Raw genomic sequence first — 18556 nt, 5'->3', positions numbered from 1 at the left:
ATATTTATTGCTGCGAAAGTTAAGTGGTTTCTGGTTGATTTTCTTAGGTTGTTAAACTATCTTAGGTTCTGACTATCAGAAGCTTTTATATAAATATGTCTTGATCTCACTCATTTGAAATCTACAAAGAAAATACGTTGATCTCATAGAATTGAGACTGGTGCCTACTAGAGACCGGGAAAGGAGAGAGGCAGAAGTGGGTGGAATGCCTGAGCACTTACCTGGCATACACAAGGCTCTGCATCCCCAGTACTGAAGAAAAGATGGGCAAGAGGCAGGGATAAGGAGCAGCCATACATGAACCCTAAGTTACAATCACACTAGCGTGAGAAAGCTAAGACACACTAGAGCAATGGCTCTCAACCTGTGGGTTGTGATCACAAAAGACCATCAGGAAACACTGAACAGTGCCAACATTACAGTTAAAACATGGCAGCAAAAATAACTTTATGATTGGGGTCACCATGACATGCGGAGCTGCACTAAAGGGTCACAAGCATTAGGAAGGCTGAGAACCACGGGGCTAGAGTGATGCACTATATATTAAAAAATAAGCAAAAAATTTAATTTTAAATATTTTAACATAAGCAAATGGTAGGAGATATATATATATATATATGTTATTTGAGTGTGTGTGTGTATATATACATATACATATATATATATATATATAATCAATGTCCTTATATAGTCTTTTTCCCCTTTCTATAGCAGATGATCTTCTGAAGATAAGACCAACAGTAACCCCTGCCCCGATTACTCTTCTGAATCTTAGCTAGTCTTTCATTAAGAGCTGGAGTTTAGGGCTAGAGAGATTGCTCAGTGCTTGAGAGCACTTGCTCCATCTCCAGGAGACCAGCTTCAGTTTCCAGCGCCCACACTAGAGGGCTCACAACCCACTTGCACCTCCAGGTCCAGGTGATGAGTGCCCTCTTCTGCATTTGTTGGCACCCACACAAATAATTTGTTTTTAATGGGGTTGGAGTTTCTATCACTTTCACCTGTGACTGTTTGTGTATCTACAACAGGAGAGAGTGCACACGAGAGCACGGTACTGTCTAGACTAAGGCAGGTTAATGCCATGCACTGCATGGCATTCTCATTAGATGCTTGGCCTGCATCTCACCTACTGTCCTGGAAGGAAGACAAACCTAGGAAAAATGAGCCATGGAGAACAGAAGCCCCTGGCTTCTGGCTCTAAATGAACTCCCGTGTAATAGACAGTACCAAATGGCTAATCCCGGGAGTCTGTTATCCTGAGTATGCTCTCCAGCTTCCAGTGGAGTCCCATCTGAAGGTGGCCCACATGGCCATGAGGCCAGTTACTGCTAACCCTTGCCAAAATGTAGGTGTATGAATGACTGTTGTTTCGGTCACTAACTTTGGAGATAGTTTATGTGTCTGTTGATACCAGTTACAATTTTGTAACCAGCAATGAGATGCTGCCACAACCAAAACCACTGGCATTGGCTTTTGGATGACGTTACTGGAAGCCGAAAAGTTCTCAGGTAGAGTTAGTGGAAATCTAAACGGCTTCAAGGGGGCCGCGATAAAGGCTCAGAGGAAAGGGAAGAAGACATTACTGTAAATCAGATGAAAGGAATGGCCCACTTGGTAACAGCATGGAGTCTGCCCTCACAGGTGCTGGAGACAGCGAAAAGGAAATCTGCCTGTTAAAGTCAGCAATCTGGTTAAGATTTCCAGGTGAAGTACAAAACATGAGATCTAGAAAAGATAGGACGTGGGGCAAGCTAGATCCAGAAAGACAGACATCCGGTGTCTCTCTCATCAGAGACGACTAGCTCCATATCTTAAGCATAAACATAGTTCTCACCCCTCACCACAGAAACTTCTCTTTGAAGCCAATGGAGGCCGCTAGAGAATACCACACCAATCAAAATACAGAGTTGTGGAGCTCAATGCCAGTGGATACATCTACAAGTATCCCGCATCTAAATGTTAGGGGACATCTCCAAAGAGGCAGAAAGTTGGTAAGTATCCAGCATCTGAATGTTTAGGGGACATCTTCAAAGAGGCAGAAAGTTGGTAAGGGCCAGAGGCTTAGGGAGTTTGCCATGAGACTGGCTCCTAATAATGTCAGAAGCTACACCAATGAAGTCTTACCACATGACAGCCCTGAATATGTACGACAACAGTAGGCATGCCAAAGTGGACAGGGAAAGAACACAAGACCTCAAGCCTGCACAAAGAAATACAGGCAACTAAGAAAATCTGAGACTGGGAGAAATAGAATCTCCCAGGGAGGAGTACATCAATTGGTTAGCCAGCACCAAACTGCCAGTTCTTCAAAAACACGCAAGTAACATTATACAGACCAGAGGAGTTGTATTTAGATACATGTGCATATATATGCATGTAACATCGTTTAATGAAAGTGAGGTCATCGATTTGAAAGAGAGCGTGGAGTGCTATACGGCCAGGTCTGGAGGGAAGAAAGCAGAGAGGAAAACAGTGTAATTATAATCTCGAAGTAATTTTTTAGAGAGGAGAAATGGACCATTTTTCCTTTTTGTTTTCTCAGTGAAATTTAAAAAGCAAGAAACAAACTGAAAAGACCCTTTAAATAAGACTAGAAGGTGCCTGCTTTAAAATGAAACTGAGTCATATATACCAGATCCTCATTAAAGTTACTGAAAGAAATAAGGAGCTCTGAAAAGATAAAACCCAGGTTGACTCCTTGGGATCTTTTGTTGATATCTCAGAAGAGTTCAAAAGAGTGTTTCATAAGCCATTGCAAACAGCCAGGTCTCTGTAAGGACATTTAAAGCCCCACCCACCCACAGCTGTTTCTGTGAAATTCTCCAAGACCCACATAGGGATGGGGAAAAATCAGAGAGAAGGGCTGCTTTGGGGGGATTCAACTTTTGTCTAATGGTGTTGATAATCAAATGATACAGGAGAAATCAAAAAACTTTTTAAAGAATTTCTGTCCTCGAGTGAAAAGACAAGCGAAGTGATATCAAACAAAGAAAGGACAAGCCACTGGATGGCTGAGGTTGTAGAATTAAGCCGGGCACTTATGACTGACTCTTCCCCACACTCTCCAGAGAACATGGTGACCAGATTGTCTTACAAAACATGGAATTCTTGAAACACTGCGCCTTCAGCCATAAGTCTCAGAGCAGGGAAATGGTAGTGTTGTGTCTCAATTTAAACAGTTCATGGATGGTGGAGAATAACATAGGAAGTGAATATTGTATCAAATGTGGCTAAGCCGAAATAAGTTTTGGCAGAACCACCATATCTGCATGATGATCGATATCATCTAGTGTGACTTCCGGTAGTCATTGTACTGAGGTTCACCGTGAGAAGGCTGTGTTGTAGTCTAACCAGCTCTACACTCCCTCCCTATAGGTTGGCCGGTGGGGGTGGGGGTTGCTGCTGCCGCTACATATTTGGGAGTGTGTCAGGCTCTCGGTAAAGAATTCCTTCCCCAGCGCAGGGTGCCTTTGTGGTGGCTAAACTACCTCACCCTGTACCAGCTGAGCTGCATTCCTTGTAAAACAATCTTGTTATGGCAATCCCCAAGACCTGAGCCCGGGTGATAATTTCCAGAGTGACGTGTTCACAAGACGAAGTGGAAAAATATTAGCGGCTCATCTTTTTCTCTGTCAGCCTTGTTTATGTAAACCTATAAACGGACGAGCCGTCCTTGTTTGTGTTCCCCGAGCCTCAGAAGGACATGTATGGGGATCGTGGCTGTGGGTTGGCCTCTCGGTGCAAGTTCTGTGCAGGTGGCTCCCCACGGCTTTGATAACCAGTCATTTCTTCTGGGTCTGAAAGGATTTTCTTCCTAAGAAGCATACTATATTTACCCTCGTAGTTCTCCCAAGACCCCGCGTTGAGTTGGGGTGGAATCTTCCTGTTATTTCACTTGTTCTTGTTTTAGGTTACCCTGCGCTAGGGAAGGAATTCTCTTTGGTGAAACCAAGAGAATGTCAGTCAGACATTTAGTCCTAAAGGCCCATGGAAGATAATGTTTTTATATTATTTTATGTTTAATTCCTTATCATTTCTTCACTCCAGTAGGAAGACAAGATCCCTGCTGACATTTCTTTAGCTCAGACTTATGTTGTTGGGCTGATGGTTGGAGCAATCTAGGGAACGATGATTGTTGTTCTGCTCTCTGAACGCCACAAGACTCAATTCCAACAAAAGTCAACAGAGTCCGAAATGTGTCTGTCTGCAGCTCTGGAGAAGTGAGGCACCATTGCTGGTGATGTAGCCCACTGCAGAGGCCTGGGCCGTGGTCTCTGCAGTGCAGACGGAGGCAGAGGTAGAGGCTGTTGAACTAACCAGCCATGGCTTTTCTTCCCTCTGTTCTGCTCCTCCATATGGAGAGCAAGAAAACCTTGACATTACCTGTGAGACTGGATGCTGTTTTCTTTATAGAACTAGACTCTAGCTTTATAGCTATCAAAATAGACCAGGAGGCTCATGCCAGAACATTACCAAATTCTAAAAAGGTCATGGGTCCATAAAAGAGTTAAGCGTTTTAAGAGTTAGAAATAATACATCATTGTTTATATGTCGCCAATGGCCAAGGAATTATGCAGTCCTTTTTAACAGCACCGCAAGGTAGGTATTAGCAGAAGCGCTGTTCCCTACCCTGTAATTGAAGACCCTGAGCCTCATAGAGGGTATTTTCCAGGCTCTCATTAGCAAACATCAGAAGAACAAGGACAGGAGACATGTCTGGAACACGCCTGCTCAGCACCCTGCTCTCTACCCTGGCAGCCTACAAAGAACATGAGAATTTGAAGTAGGAAAACTTTTACCAGATGTAGGTATACAGATAGTTTTCATGAAATGGAGGTAGCATAAGAAATGGACTTTTAGGATGTGTAGGTGCTCGCTAACCAGAGAAGAGAGAAAGGAAATATCAAGAGAGAAGTGACTGAACCAGGAACCTGGGGCTGAGAGGCTGTATGAGCTCACTATGCCAGACATGCGGACAGACATATCTATGGCGTTCAAGGGGTACAAAGGGCCTTACTGAGGGCAGAGACAGAAGGGCTGATAGAAATGCCAAAAGTCTCAGCTGGGGTTAGATAACAAACCCTACTGGAGAGTCACTGGAGATGCCAAGGGTCACAGGCTTGAGCTTCAGCATCCCCGGGCTGAGCTGCAGAAACAAAAACCAGGCAGGAGACTGTGGAGGTCATAAAGTTGAAGGGCAGGACCAGGTCCAGACAGACAAATGGGTTGCTCACAGTAATCTGAGTAGCCAGCATCAGCAGTGCAGATGGGGCAGAGCTGAAGCAAGCTTGAGTCGGGCTGAGACAGTCCTAAATTTTCTGCCAATGAGTCCCTTGACACGCACCACACCAGATGGTCAGGCAACAGATCTTCTTCAGTCTCTCTCCATCACCGTGTTTGTTAGGTGTCCTCTTCCTGACGGGTTCCAAGTGAGGTGGGTTTCACATTTCCCTTGGTCTTGTTAGCTGACAAGCTCTTGGGCCTGCTTGTCCTGATAGGATTTTAATGTGCTCATGGGTTTATACGGTCCCAATCACAGCAAGTTGATAGGGTGGTATAGTTTTGCAGTTTTAGGAATAATTTATTTATTGGTCTGTGCCTAATGCATCACGCTGAACAAGTGGTAATGTTTATATCCACAAAAAGACACGGAATCATCCTGTCTCTGTATTTACAATGGTTCAAATGTTGCTTATAAAATGGAGTCCCTCAGGGAAAGGCACAACCCAGAGACCCGCTGTTTTAAATGGTGCGAAGTGACTCTAAGCAGGCACAGCCTGGTCTCAACAGCGTGTCCATTGCAGGAATTGTGGTAGTCTAATTTATCTGTAAAGTGAAGGCTGGGAAGGGATGGAATGCGGTCCACGGGAAACACAAGGGCAGAAGAACCATAGATTTAGCGTTGTTCTTTTCTTTGTCCTTCTTTACGCTGACTGCCTGCTCTCTGAGGAAAGATGGTGAGATCCTCTCCATGCATTGTGAAAAGTCACGAGTATCTGCTCGAATCCCACCCACGTAAGGGGAAACTTGGAAGAGCTTTGGAGAAACTAGTTAGATCTAGTTTCAAATCCACTGCTGTTGTAGGAGCACAGGATTCCACTTTTCAGTTTCCTTATCTGCAGAGCAGGGGATTACAGCCCTGCAGGAAAGGATAGATGAAGACAATTTATAAATATGTGACTTCAGTTTAGGAATTTCCTTTGCTTGAAAGCACTAGAGCTGTTGGTCATGGTGGTGTCCACCAGTAATCCCGGCACCTGGGAGACTGAAGCAAAGATGGACACTAGGAGTCAACACCAGCCTGGGCCCAGTGAAAGTTTGTCTCCAAAAACAAACATGTGGAAGGGGGATTAAGATAGGGCAGCAGTGAGAGCAATCAGAATACATTACATACATTTATAAAATTACCAAAGTTTACATTATATTATTAAAACAAAAGATGAACCAAATTAACCAAACCGACAACAAAAATCCTGAGCCCAAAATGCCTATGGTTGTCATTTCTCCCCTCATCTAGCCTGGCCACTTTGTCCTAATATGGCTGAGATTCCTGCTGAACTCTGTATGTAGGCATGCTTATCGTTCAAGGCAGGCCTAATTTATCTCATCTCCCTCTACAGCAGACAGCACAGAGGTAAAGTCAGGGGAGTAATTTACTGACAGCTTTTACCATGTGTTCCAGATCTTCTGAAAGTCTCCCGTTGGATAAAACTGCAGTCACCTTAGATTCCAAGCACTTTGCCCCAGCAGATCACTTCAGGGTAGAGATGGACCCACTACATGGAAGTGATTACCCCAGCACAGAAATAGAGACTGATACTAAGGCATAAACAGTCAGCTCATGGGAATCCCACCATCCCTTCAGGCCATAGGGGTTTCTCCAGGGTCACCTTAGATGTGGACTGAGTGATGAGCAGCAGCCTGGCCAGAGTCTGAAGCTGCTTTGTGCTTCTGCACACTCAGGATGCCCTGCCTACTTCTTCCCCTGGTGAAAGCCAAGGCTCAGGGCAGGGTCCTGAAGACCTGCTCAGATGTTTGATCTTGTCTCTCTTCCCAGCGTTTACCTGTTGGTTAAATTCCTTTCCTTCCTTTTACCTCTGTTGAGTCCTGAGTTGGGTGGCCTGATCTAATCCATTGCTCAAAATCACCCTGAGTTGAATCTCTAGCCTTGGACTCAGTTACACTATGACCTTAAGCAAATAAGAAACACTGTGTTTCTGTCCATGTCCCTGTCTTATGATGTCAGGAAAACTCAGCTTCAGTGTTTGAAGTACTTCACAAACCTTTTGTGCACTTTAGGGAAAGCAAGCTAACTTTTTTTTTTAAATACTCAGAACACATTGTGCTTGATTTTTTGTGTATCCAAAATTCAGTTGGACAAAGAAAAGTTCCTTTGATGAGGGCAAAGGGATATTTAAACTGGGATATCTCTATCTATCTATCTATCTATCTATCTATCTATCTATCTATCATCATCTATATCTATCTATCTCTATCTCTATATGAAGAGAGACAGAGAGATATGGGAAGGGTGAAGGATATAAATAGAGGGAGATGAGGGATAAGGAGAAGGAGAGAGGCTTTAATGACCTTATTTAAAATGAATAGAAAGATAGTTAGGAAAGCACTTATAGGTTTTCTTATCCTAGGAAATCAATACTCATAAAGTTCAAGGTTATAATTGAGAATTAAAAACCACAGGGAGTGAGCTTATTTTAAAGCATGTAGTCTGTCATCTTTGTTTTTTTGCTGGATAACGTAGTGTTTATACTCCTAGGTCTATTTCTGTTGCTGCAGCTTCAGCTGACTTTGAAGTGAACTTCACACGGTGGTGTTGAAATCAGAACATTAGGGCTCAGAGAGCAAGCATTCCAACCTGCGTTTTAAAAAGACCAAATTGAGGGCAGCAAAGAAAGTGAATTGTTTCCACATTTCTGATTCTAAAGTCCCCCAAAGTCTCCCGTTGTTCTTAGCAACCAAACCCACCCACCTCGGTGTGTCATGATGGGGGTGGGGATGGGAGTGGGGGTGGGGAGTGAGTCACCTCTTCTTGACTCCTCTTCCACAGAGCCCTTCCCCATGCCCTAAGCCTGGGGCAGGCCTGGCATTCAGTACTCACTAAAAATAATAGCTCTTTAGAAAAGAGGTTTTGTGTCACTCCAGAGTGTCAGACATCACTGTGGCTGAACCCGAACTCCTGCTCTGATGCTGGCCGCCTTGGTTAATCTCCTCCCAGCGTTGCCTCCTGGCATAGTTAGGAAGGTCTGAAGCTTCCACTTCTCCAAGTTTGGAGATCAGCAAGAGGGCCTTGGGAGGCCCCGTGAAGTCACTGTGGAAAAGGTCAGAGACCATCCTGGTGAATCAGCGACAAGAATAACGTGAGGACATCATGATCCTCGCTTTGAGCTGGGCAGCCCTTGCCGCCATCTCCTGACTCAGCGATGGCGATCTGACGACATTTGGCCCCAGCCCCCACCTGTAGGAGACGCCCAGTTGTCTCCGCGTCCTCCAGAAACCAGCCTCTCAGTAAACACGGCCTCCTTTGTTTTCCGTCAAAGTTCTTCGCTCTGCAGCAAACCGTCTGAAGCTGTACATTGACGCATCACGGAAGCTTGGTTAGAAACCTCGGGAAGGCCCAGAGGACTAACCAATCACTGATCATAAATGACATAAACAAAACCCTTCTGCTCTTGTAAATGCATCCTGCTCAGAGCTAATGTGTGAGGACGAGGTCCACGGGAAATCAGCGCCCGCGTGGCAATGCTCTGTACTCATGTAACTTTTTGCAGACTCATTTAAACCGTTATCTCCTCTACCTGGCATCTTTGTTTCTCCTTATAAGTCTGGCTGTCTCACATCCAGTTGCCGGATGTATAAACTCTATTTTTGGTGTGATTTGGATGAAACAGAAGTCTGTTTTCTTGTGTTGTTTGATTTTTTTTTTTTTTTGGTGTTTGTTTGTTTGTTTTGCAATGGGTGTCTCATGCTGCCCAGACTGGCCTCCAGCTCAGTATGTAACACTGCTTCCGTGCCTGTTTTTATCCGGAGCTAGAGATGGAACAGGGTGCTTAATGCACGCTAGGCAACCACTGCCGACCGAATGTCTACAACAATGTTCATATTGCTATCTTTAATGTTGTGCGGTTTGGAGAATAATCCCTAGGCAGTGAGTGAGGAAGAGTGACAGAGAAGAAGCGAACTTTAGAGGATCTGTAAATCTGGAGCTGGTCCTCGAACGTTTCCCTGTGGGCCTCAGTGGGGACAATACCTGTTCTTCTACCATGGTAAGAACACAGTAGTAACTGCACTTAAGGAGCGCAATAGCCATTCTTATGGGAGCTGGTCTCTATAAGGGGGGAGTGACTTCTTTAAGGAAGTCCTTTCATGTTTCTTCAAACGTCACCACCTAAGGTCACTCCATCTAGCTAAAATTCCTACACTGTGCCTAGTGTTCAGAGGGACCCTCCACCCAGCCTGACGGCCCAGACGCACTGTGGGTTCAGCTTTCCTGGGAAAGTGCGACATATGAGGTAGCATGCCGAACACCGTGGTGCTGGGACATGACTACAAATAGGCTAGGCAGCTCATTTGGTCTCTGGACATGGAAAAATATATTTAAACCTTAAGGAGAAACTAAGAGGGGTAGGGAACAACTGTCATCTAATCAAGAGTTAAGCAATGTCACAGCTGATATGATCTTTTTTTTTTTAAAAGTCCAAACATTCCCCATTTTTTAAATGCCAGGAGGATTCCCTATGATGTTATATTCTGAGACATGTAAACAAAGTCATAGCTCCAAGATGGGGGGCGAGGTCCTGGCTTCTCTGCTCTTCACCGATTCACTGTAGCCCGCCTGTTTGTAGACCCCTTCTATGGGATCTTTTTATCTCTGTCTACAGATTCATCTGTACACCTACATATGACTTCTACCCTAGGGCTGTGCCTCTGGAACCATTCTCAAAGAGTTAGAGGCATGAGTCTAACGTGCAAGGGCAGGTGCTGGGCACTTCTCAAATCTGAGTCCAGGCTTGGACCTTGGGCAGGGGTGTCGATAGGAAGTCAACCTCGGCCTAGGTGACTGTCAACTTCCTGAGCCCTTTGCTGGCTTATTAGTCCATTTATACAACAGCATAAAAATAATGCAGATGTTATTGAGGCTTTGTGTTTACAAAACACTCATCGATGAGAAAGTATAAAGTGTGACTCACAGGAAATGCCGACAGTGAGACAAACTGTCCCCCGCAGTGGCAGCTGGTACCTTTCACTGTGATGGGAACCTGATATCCGAAAACTCCCTTAACAAGATCCCTGTTTCTACAGCTATGCCTTTCTCTGAAATGTCCTCCATATTTCTTTTCCATATAGCATACCTTCGAATCGATTGACATTTATAGCCAGGGATTGAGGGTCCCAGAGAAATTACCTAAAGGTGTCCTTCACAAATATGATTTCCTTTCTGTCACATAAATGTCACATGTGTGTTTAAATGTGCTTATCCCTTCTCTACCTACATTTGTCAATCTAAGATGTCAGAAAAGTGACTGTCTAACCTCACAACTCAACAAAAGAAGTTCTGTTTACATCTGCAAGGCTCCCAATTACAGTGTTTTCTAGGCATTGTATAATAAATTGAAAGGCCCAAAATACATCATTCCACCTAAATCCTTCAAGATGTTGTGATCTTTCTGAGTCCAGCTCATATGACATTTACTCTTGAGGCCATCAGTTAATAGAAAATTGAGTGAGAAGGATGATCTTATACACAAGCTGTTCATAAATAACACAGTTTCTGGGTACTAAGAACATGATGGGCTTGGAGAGATGTCTTGGGAGGTCAGACGCCAACAACAGACCTCGATTCTGATCACAGCACCTGCATAAAAGTCAGGTGCAGCTGGGCATGCGTCTGTAACCCCAGCACTGTGTGAACCAGAGACAAGAAGATTCTGTGGCTTGCTGGACATCAGCCTAGCTCCAGTTCAGTATCAGATTCTGAGTGATAGAGCAGAAAACCCAATTCCCTCTGGCATCCATGAGCAAGTGGGCACACAGATACATGATGCACTTACACATATGTTCATATATACCACACATACATATTCTAAACTCACACATATGTGTGACACACAGGCACATATATACACACAGGCTCACATATTCACAGAGAGAGAGAGAGAGAGAGAGAGAGAGAGAGAGAGAGAGAGAGAGAAGAAAATGATTTCTAGTTGTATCATGCTCAGATTAGCATTCCTGATATGTTGTAGTGTTTCTGTCTCATCCAGTTCGTGCATGCTTTTGTGTTTATGCATTTTTCTGGGTTTCTTCATCTTTCTTTGCATTACAGTTTCTTTGGCTAATTTTGGTTACCAGTCACTTGAATTAAATGAATCATATAATATTTATCATGTAAAATGTCAATTTAAGAATATGTTAGACACCACAAGTAAATTGAAATTGTGAGGTATAGAGCTGAAGTATATATTATTTTTGAAATTTCCATGTGAAATATTTCATAATTTTATGTTTATTCACATACTCTATAATTATTTCTAAAACCCATGATACCAGCTGTTCATATTGTTAAACCTTAAAATAGATGTTGAGGGAAGCAAAGGAGAGAAAGGAAAACCTATCAGCTCTCTGAATTGGGATAAGTAGCATTAACACGCTTTTCAGCTGGCTAAAACACTCATCAAGCAAGCGCTCAGTGCATGACACCATCTGGGCCTCATCAAGAAGATGTAGAAATGGCCCTGTTCTCAACCACTTAAGCATGATTGCCAGTCCCTTTGATATATTAAATCATAACATATTCGCTTCACTGTCCATACAGAGAATTGATGAATATTAATCACTTCAGTGTTAGTTCTAAATGGAATTCATCAAGTCGAATTGTATTTTGGGCACAATACTTCTCATTCTGAGCCTTTTTTTAAACTCTTCTGCCCATCTGGAAAACTGCCCTTATACTTCTGTCTCTCATGCCCAACTCATCTCCCCTTTTCCAGCCAAAGCTTTGTGTTCTGAACACCACCTTCTCCCCGACTCTCTCCAGCCAGTATTCTCCTTCCTGGTGGCTGTAGGTCTCCAGGGGTGATTGTTCCCATCTATCCAGCGCATCGACTGGAGTACAAAGAACTCTTAAGTGGTTCCTGAGTTAGGCCTCCTGGACAATGCATCCAATTAGTGCAAAGCCTTTGAAGGCCCAAGCCTAGGAAGAGAGACGAGGAGATAGAGTCAGTGAAGAACTTTGAAAGGGAAAGGGAGAAGACTCGTTTTATAATTGCCTCCTTGGCTCTGATTCTCAGAGAGGACAACTTGGAGAACCCCTGAACAAGAGATTTCCTAAGGAAGTATTTTTAGGAATAGCCAGTGTGGCGGTTTGAAAGAAAATGGGCCTCCATAGGCTTATAGGGAGCAGCAGTATTGGGAGGTGTGGCCTTGTTGGAGTAGGGGTGTTGTTGTTGGAGGGAGTGTGTCACTGGTGGTGGTCTCAGATGCTCAAGCCAGGCTCAGTGTGGCACCCTCTTCCTGTTCTATAGGGATCCAAATGCAGAAGTCTCAGCTACCTTCTCAGCACCACATCTGCCTGCACGCTGTCATGCTTCCCACCATGAGGACAGTGGACTAAAGCTCCGAACTGTAAGCCTGCCCCAGTTGAGGTCTTTCCTTTATAAGCAATAGAAACTACAAGATAGCCAGCCATAATGAGAGTGAGCTGAACTGGGCAAGAGAGGAAAAAAAGCTAAGCAGAGGACACATTAGAGGTCAAGTCCCAGCCTCAGCCAGAACTTATGGGGAGCAGCACAGAGAGGCCAACGCATTTGCATTTATATATCCTGAGGGAAAGCATTAGGCCAATAGCTCTCCAAGCCAGTCAGGTGCTGCTGCCTGAATCTTGCGGTGTGAAGGGCACACGTTCCTTTCACAGCCAGCTGTGTACACACATGGCTAAACAGATGCAATAAGCTAAGCACAATTCTTAAAGACGACAGGTGTGAACTGGACGGGGTGGACACAGGGCGTATATGGATAGAGCACTGCCTGCATATGCCACAGTGGTGACTCCTATATTTGAATGCTTAGTCACCAGTCGGAGAAGAACTAGAAGGTGTGACCTTGTAGGAGTGGGTGGGGTTAGAAGAGGTGTGACCTTGGAGGAGTGGGTTGGACCTTGTTGGAGGAGGTGTGGCCTAGCCGGAGTGGGTAAGACCTTGTTGGAGGAGGTGTGTCACTGGGTATGAGCTTTGAGGTTTCGAAAGCCCATATCAGGCCCAGTCTCTCTCTGTGCCTGCTTTTTTTTTTTTATTGTTGTTGTTGCTTTTGCATGGGATGGGAGTCAGGTACAGCTATTCATATGCCATTGGGCAAAGAATATTTTATTGTGGAAACACAATCTCATCTACTGAACACGGAGCCTTGAGAAGGATACAAACACACTGGGTGAGCAAGAGCAGCTATCCATCCTGACCCTCAGTGTGGTCACAAATATTACAACCAGATCATGATAATCTTACTACAGCACTTTCTAGTCCCAATTTAAGACTGGGGAAACCCTGAAAAAAGTATGCGGAAATATTTTAATTCATATGAATATAAGTAATAAGAATGAATCATTTTGTGTCAACTGGGAGGGGTAGATACCACGTTTTAGGTTAAATATAGAATTTCAAAAATAGATATAATTTTCTATAGCCCTAATAACAGACAGGGAAGAACAGACTGTTATTCAATGAACTGTAATTTAAGGAGTTGAGCAGTATGTTTGTCCTTTCAAACTAATTTTATTATGTCAAATATTATTTAACTAGTATGACTTTTATCTTTTTAAAGCGTTTTTGGTCCCATGGTAGCCAGTTTATTATGTTTTTAATTTAGGTGGTCATGTTCTAAAATTAGAAGCCATCATTTGAGGTTTCAAAAATCCAAAAGGTTTAGGTTTTTGATTGTAGATTTGTTCAACTGCATGATTTTTTTTTGCTTAACTTTTCTCCTAATAAAGAAAAAAGACTCTTGAAAAATAAAAGATGAGCATCGTCCCCCAAAGCTGTACATAATTAAAGGAAAGCGTTTGCCCAGGGTTTTTATCTACTGTCTCCTTCTTATCAGTTAATATTTTACCAGAGATTTACAGAGACAGCAATAAGGTAAGTCATTGGGGGAATGCTGATCGAAAGAAAAAACTAGGGATTATAGGAGAAAAGAATGTAGAAACAGAGCTACTCAGAAATTACAGAAAAGAATATAAAGAACAACCATGTTTTAAAATTTACCAAGCCCTAGCCTCACTCATTTTAGGACACGCACAAACCACTCATGGTCTACCTGGAGGTCTATCAATTTCCATTTTCTAATTTAGAATCACAGTAATTAAAATGAAAAACAACCTGGCAATCTTGTGGAACACTTCCTCTCCCATAAGTAGGAGAACCGGAGCTCAGCAAGGCATCAGGATGAACCTTGGTGCCATCCAGCAAGATCTTCCACTTTCATATCCATCCTTTGCTCCAAAGTTCAGAATCCCTGTCTCTCTCCTCCAGTGTTTCCATAGATGTTTTCCCCTAATATAAAACTCAAACTCTTTTCTATGAGCCCTTCTTTTTTTATTGTTTTTATTTTTGTGTTTATTTTTCCGTTCTCTCCATTATCTAAGTCAGACAGTAGGGACTTATAGAACCATTGTGTTCTCTTGGGGGACACTCATAGAATAATCCTTTTAATGTACACTGATATAAATCATGAAAATTAAGAACAAGATAATGCTAGGCTTCTGTTTGTCCTATTGTTGAGATGATAAAAATATTTTAGTACTTGATATATATGCCATGTAATATATATATGCTAAATACATATTCACCATATGTATCTAAATTATATGTGATAACAAAGAACTCAGCAGATTATAATCTTTGATGAATTAATTGAAGGTAATTAGAAGATAGAACCATCTTTTTGGAGAAGTCAGAAAAGAGAGACTTGTAGAAGGTGGTACAGTGTCAAACGAGCGTTTCCCAAGGAAGCTGTGGAAACCAGCAGAATCAGAATGATCAAAGCACAGAGTAGAGGGCTGCTGGGTGACTCTCTGGACCTTTATTTGAGACCCATTTCGGTCACAGTCGGCAGCAGCAGGGTCTGCCTAGGATTGTTTAATATACAAGGGGTGTTTCCTTTCCCATGGAGAGTCCCTTGTGTGGGTAGGGTCTGGAGAAACAGGATACAGAGCCTGAGCTGTCATGGAACAGCAAAAAAAGAAATAAAGGGGAATCACTGGTCCCCATATCTTCAGGACAAGCTTGGACAGCTTTGAAATGGGTTGGTTTAACATGCAACGTACAATAGCTAACAGGTCTGGGATCCAGCCCCTCAACAAAATTATTTTTATGGAAAGTCTCTTCGAACTGATCCTTTCCTCAAATACCCAAGGACAGCCTCTATCTTCACAGTTTATATTCACTGGCTAAAGGAGGGCTTCATTTGATCTGATGAGATCTATTCTAATGATATCTCTTGATGAGGATACCAGTTATAAATATAAATAACAATCTCAAACCACAAAGTTACTGAAAAACATTCAGGATAAAATGAGTCATCTAAAATATTGGGGAAACCCAAAGTCTTTGAGAGGCAGAAATAGAAAACTTCCACCCACATCTATACACACCCTAATGTAACTTGAGAACGTTAAGGGAAAATATACTGTTCGTTACTCAAGAAGAAAGATCAGAGCTTTCATGACGGCTTCCACTGACATAAAATCAGTAGCCTTGGATGTTCTCTAACAGTAGAGAATTATCAAAGTTTTGAAAGAAAAGTCTGGAATTTATGGTATTTTAGTCAATTGGGTTAGCTCATGTAGAAGGGTGAAAAGACATTTCAGATCCACAGCGTCTTAGAAAGTTTAATAGCTATGAGTCATTTCTAAGAAAAACTTGCTAAAGGCTGAATTTTGGTTGACAGAATAAATCCAGGCTGAATTTTGGTTGACAGGATAAATCCAAGACAAATAGGTTTCCTATTGAAACAATGGTATGTACACAGCAAGGGGTGGCTTTGCTGTGACGGATGACTGAGTAGTATCAAGACAAGGACACGCTATGCGTCTTGTGTGCTTGAGGGTAGATGTAGACATCAAAGCGTATCCATCAGCTACATTACGCATTATAATTACTTTAATGTGCGTATGTCCATGTGTGGGGTGCACATATGTATGTAGGTACACGTGTGCACATGTATGCATATGAATGAAGAAGTGAGAAGACCGTGGGCCTTGTTCTTTCTTTGGTCTGAGATTTGGTCTCTCTCTGGCCTTTAACGTCACTGGATCTTCTAGACTGGCTCAGCCCTTGAATTCCAGGGGTCCACCTTCCTCTGCCTCCCATCTCACCAACACTGGGGTCACTAGTGTGCAGAGCTGGGTCCACGTTTTTCTTCAGGGCCTGAGCATGCAGACTCAGGTCCTTACACTCACAAGCCAAGAGTTTTATTGACTAAGTTATAGCTCCTGCCCCCAAATTACTTTTCAACTGGGAAAAGCAAAACAAAACAAACAGAAACATTTATGGGCAAAGTGTGGGGAATGCTTAGAAGACAACCAGACAAACCAGTTGGGGAATTCTGAGACTGCAGTATAGAAGAAGGAACACCTGAACCCAGGCCTAAAAGGAGAGGCGCGTGGTGGATTGCTGAGAGGAGCGATACAGGATTCTCCAAACAAATGTCTCAGTGTTACAGAATTGTGAAATACCTTGAGTTACTCAAAACCGAGTTCAGTAATGGATGAGGGGTGCATGATCTGAGATGCACCTACAAAACAAAATTTTATCTTCATTTTCTCCAAAGCGTCAGGGGAGAATGTCTGCTGATTTCCTAATTGTGTTTTCTTAGGTACCTGCACCTCCCAGCTCTTTCGCCTCGTGACTCACTCCTGGAAATGAAGGCTCAGCATATTCTGACCTGTTAGAAGTTTCCTACTGTTTCTACATTGAGAAGTTGTCTTTGCTTCCAAGAGCTTCATGCATATATTATATAAGGGTACAATGAGTCACATGTTAATTTGGACATCTTAAAATTAGGTGGATGGAAAAAATCATAAAGGAATGAATATTTTAAAATATCATGGCAGACATTATGGGATGCCACTAGGGATCCTGATAGCAGGTTGCTGGGAAGTAAGTGTGATCTTGGCTTATCGGCCAGACCAGAGTCATGATAAGCCAACTGGACTAGAAACAGGCAAACGTTCTCAGATATCCAATACTGGTTTCATGTCTTTACCCAGGAAGACATTTGCTGATGAGTCATCCTAATCAGTAAATTATTCTACTTGTTAGCATTCCGTTACTTAAGCTCACTTGTAGATGTGAACAAACCTGCCTGGCCTATGGAAACACAGACACATAGCCATTTATAGAAACTGCTGAATGGCAACATGAAGCCAAAAGTTGCAGCCATGTTTTAACCATTCAACATTTTATAACAAAAACAAAGTTTTGAAATATACTTGAAAAATTATTTTATGGAACAAAATGATATGTATTCATTACTGGCAATGTTCCTATTTGTTAATGAAGTTAGTTCTTTAACCATCCCATGCAAGAATACCATGCATTCTAGACAGTAATCTGTTTCCTCCCTTTATTATCTCCCTCTCAGCACCGAACTTGTGGCTTTTCCAGAGTCCTGACTTTTGGTTTGGTCTTGTCACCATAAAAGGACTCATTGGTTTAAATACAGTTACAAGAGGGAGGATCTATCCTGCACAAAGCAGATGTGGAAGTAAATGAACTGAGCCACATAGAAGAATGCTTAATAATGATAATTTAAAAAGACATACAGGTAACCTATAAATCAAGTGAGTTGTATTTAAGAATATACAAATAATTTATTTGTAAATTCATAATTTTCTCAATATATATATACATATATATTATACACATACATATATACACACATACATGCATAATGTCAGCAATTGAAGAAAAGCCACAAATTTGAGAGAGAGCAAGAGGATGTGCGTCATTGGGTTTTGAGCGATGAAACTTAAGGGAGAAAGTGATGTAATTATAATTTCAAAAATTATAAAGTATAAAAATACAAACAAATTTGCACACACACACACTAAAATGTGAAATATATTTTTAAAAACATTCTTCACCTTATTAGGAGTGCAGTGCTTTTCTGTCTTCTTAAATCATTTAAAACATTCTTGTCTGAAGATGGATCCAGAAATGCTTTTACCGATACCTGCAAAAATTAATGAAATGGCTTAAAAGCCTCTCAAAAGTTTGATGGCTGTCATATTGTGCCAGGCATCTGTCATACGGCATAAGCGGTACCTGACTTTAAATGGATTACAAAACTGTGTCCACAAACAATGAGTCAGAAGTCTTACCTGGAATAAAGGAGGTACAGGGATTTGAGGGAATTCTTTGAGAAACTGATCTGGAGATAGTATATTAGCTGGGACATTAATTACTGTCCTTTTCATTTTTCCTATGATGTTTTGTCTACTTTAGATTTTTTGAAATATATCTGAGACAGAGAACAACTTAACAAG

This window comes from Alexandromys fortis, unplaced genomic scaffold (assembly GCF_014885135.2).
Source record: "Alexandromys fortis isolate MF-2015 unplaced genomic scaffold, M_Fortis_MF-2015_v1.1 scaffold_8_1_9099942, whole genome shotgun sequence".
In the NCBI taxonomy this organism is placed as follows: domain Eukaryota; kingdom Metazoa; phylum Chordata; class Mammalia; order Rodentia; family Cricetidae; genus Alexandromys; species Alexandromys fortis.
Note: the sequence above shows the minus strand (reverse complement) of the source record.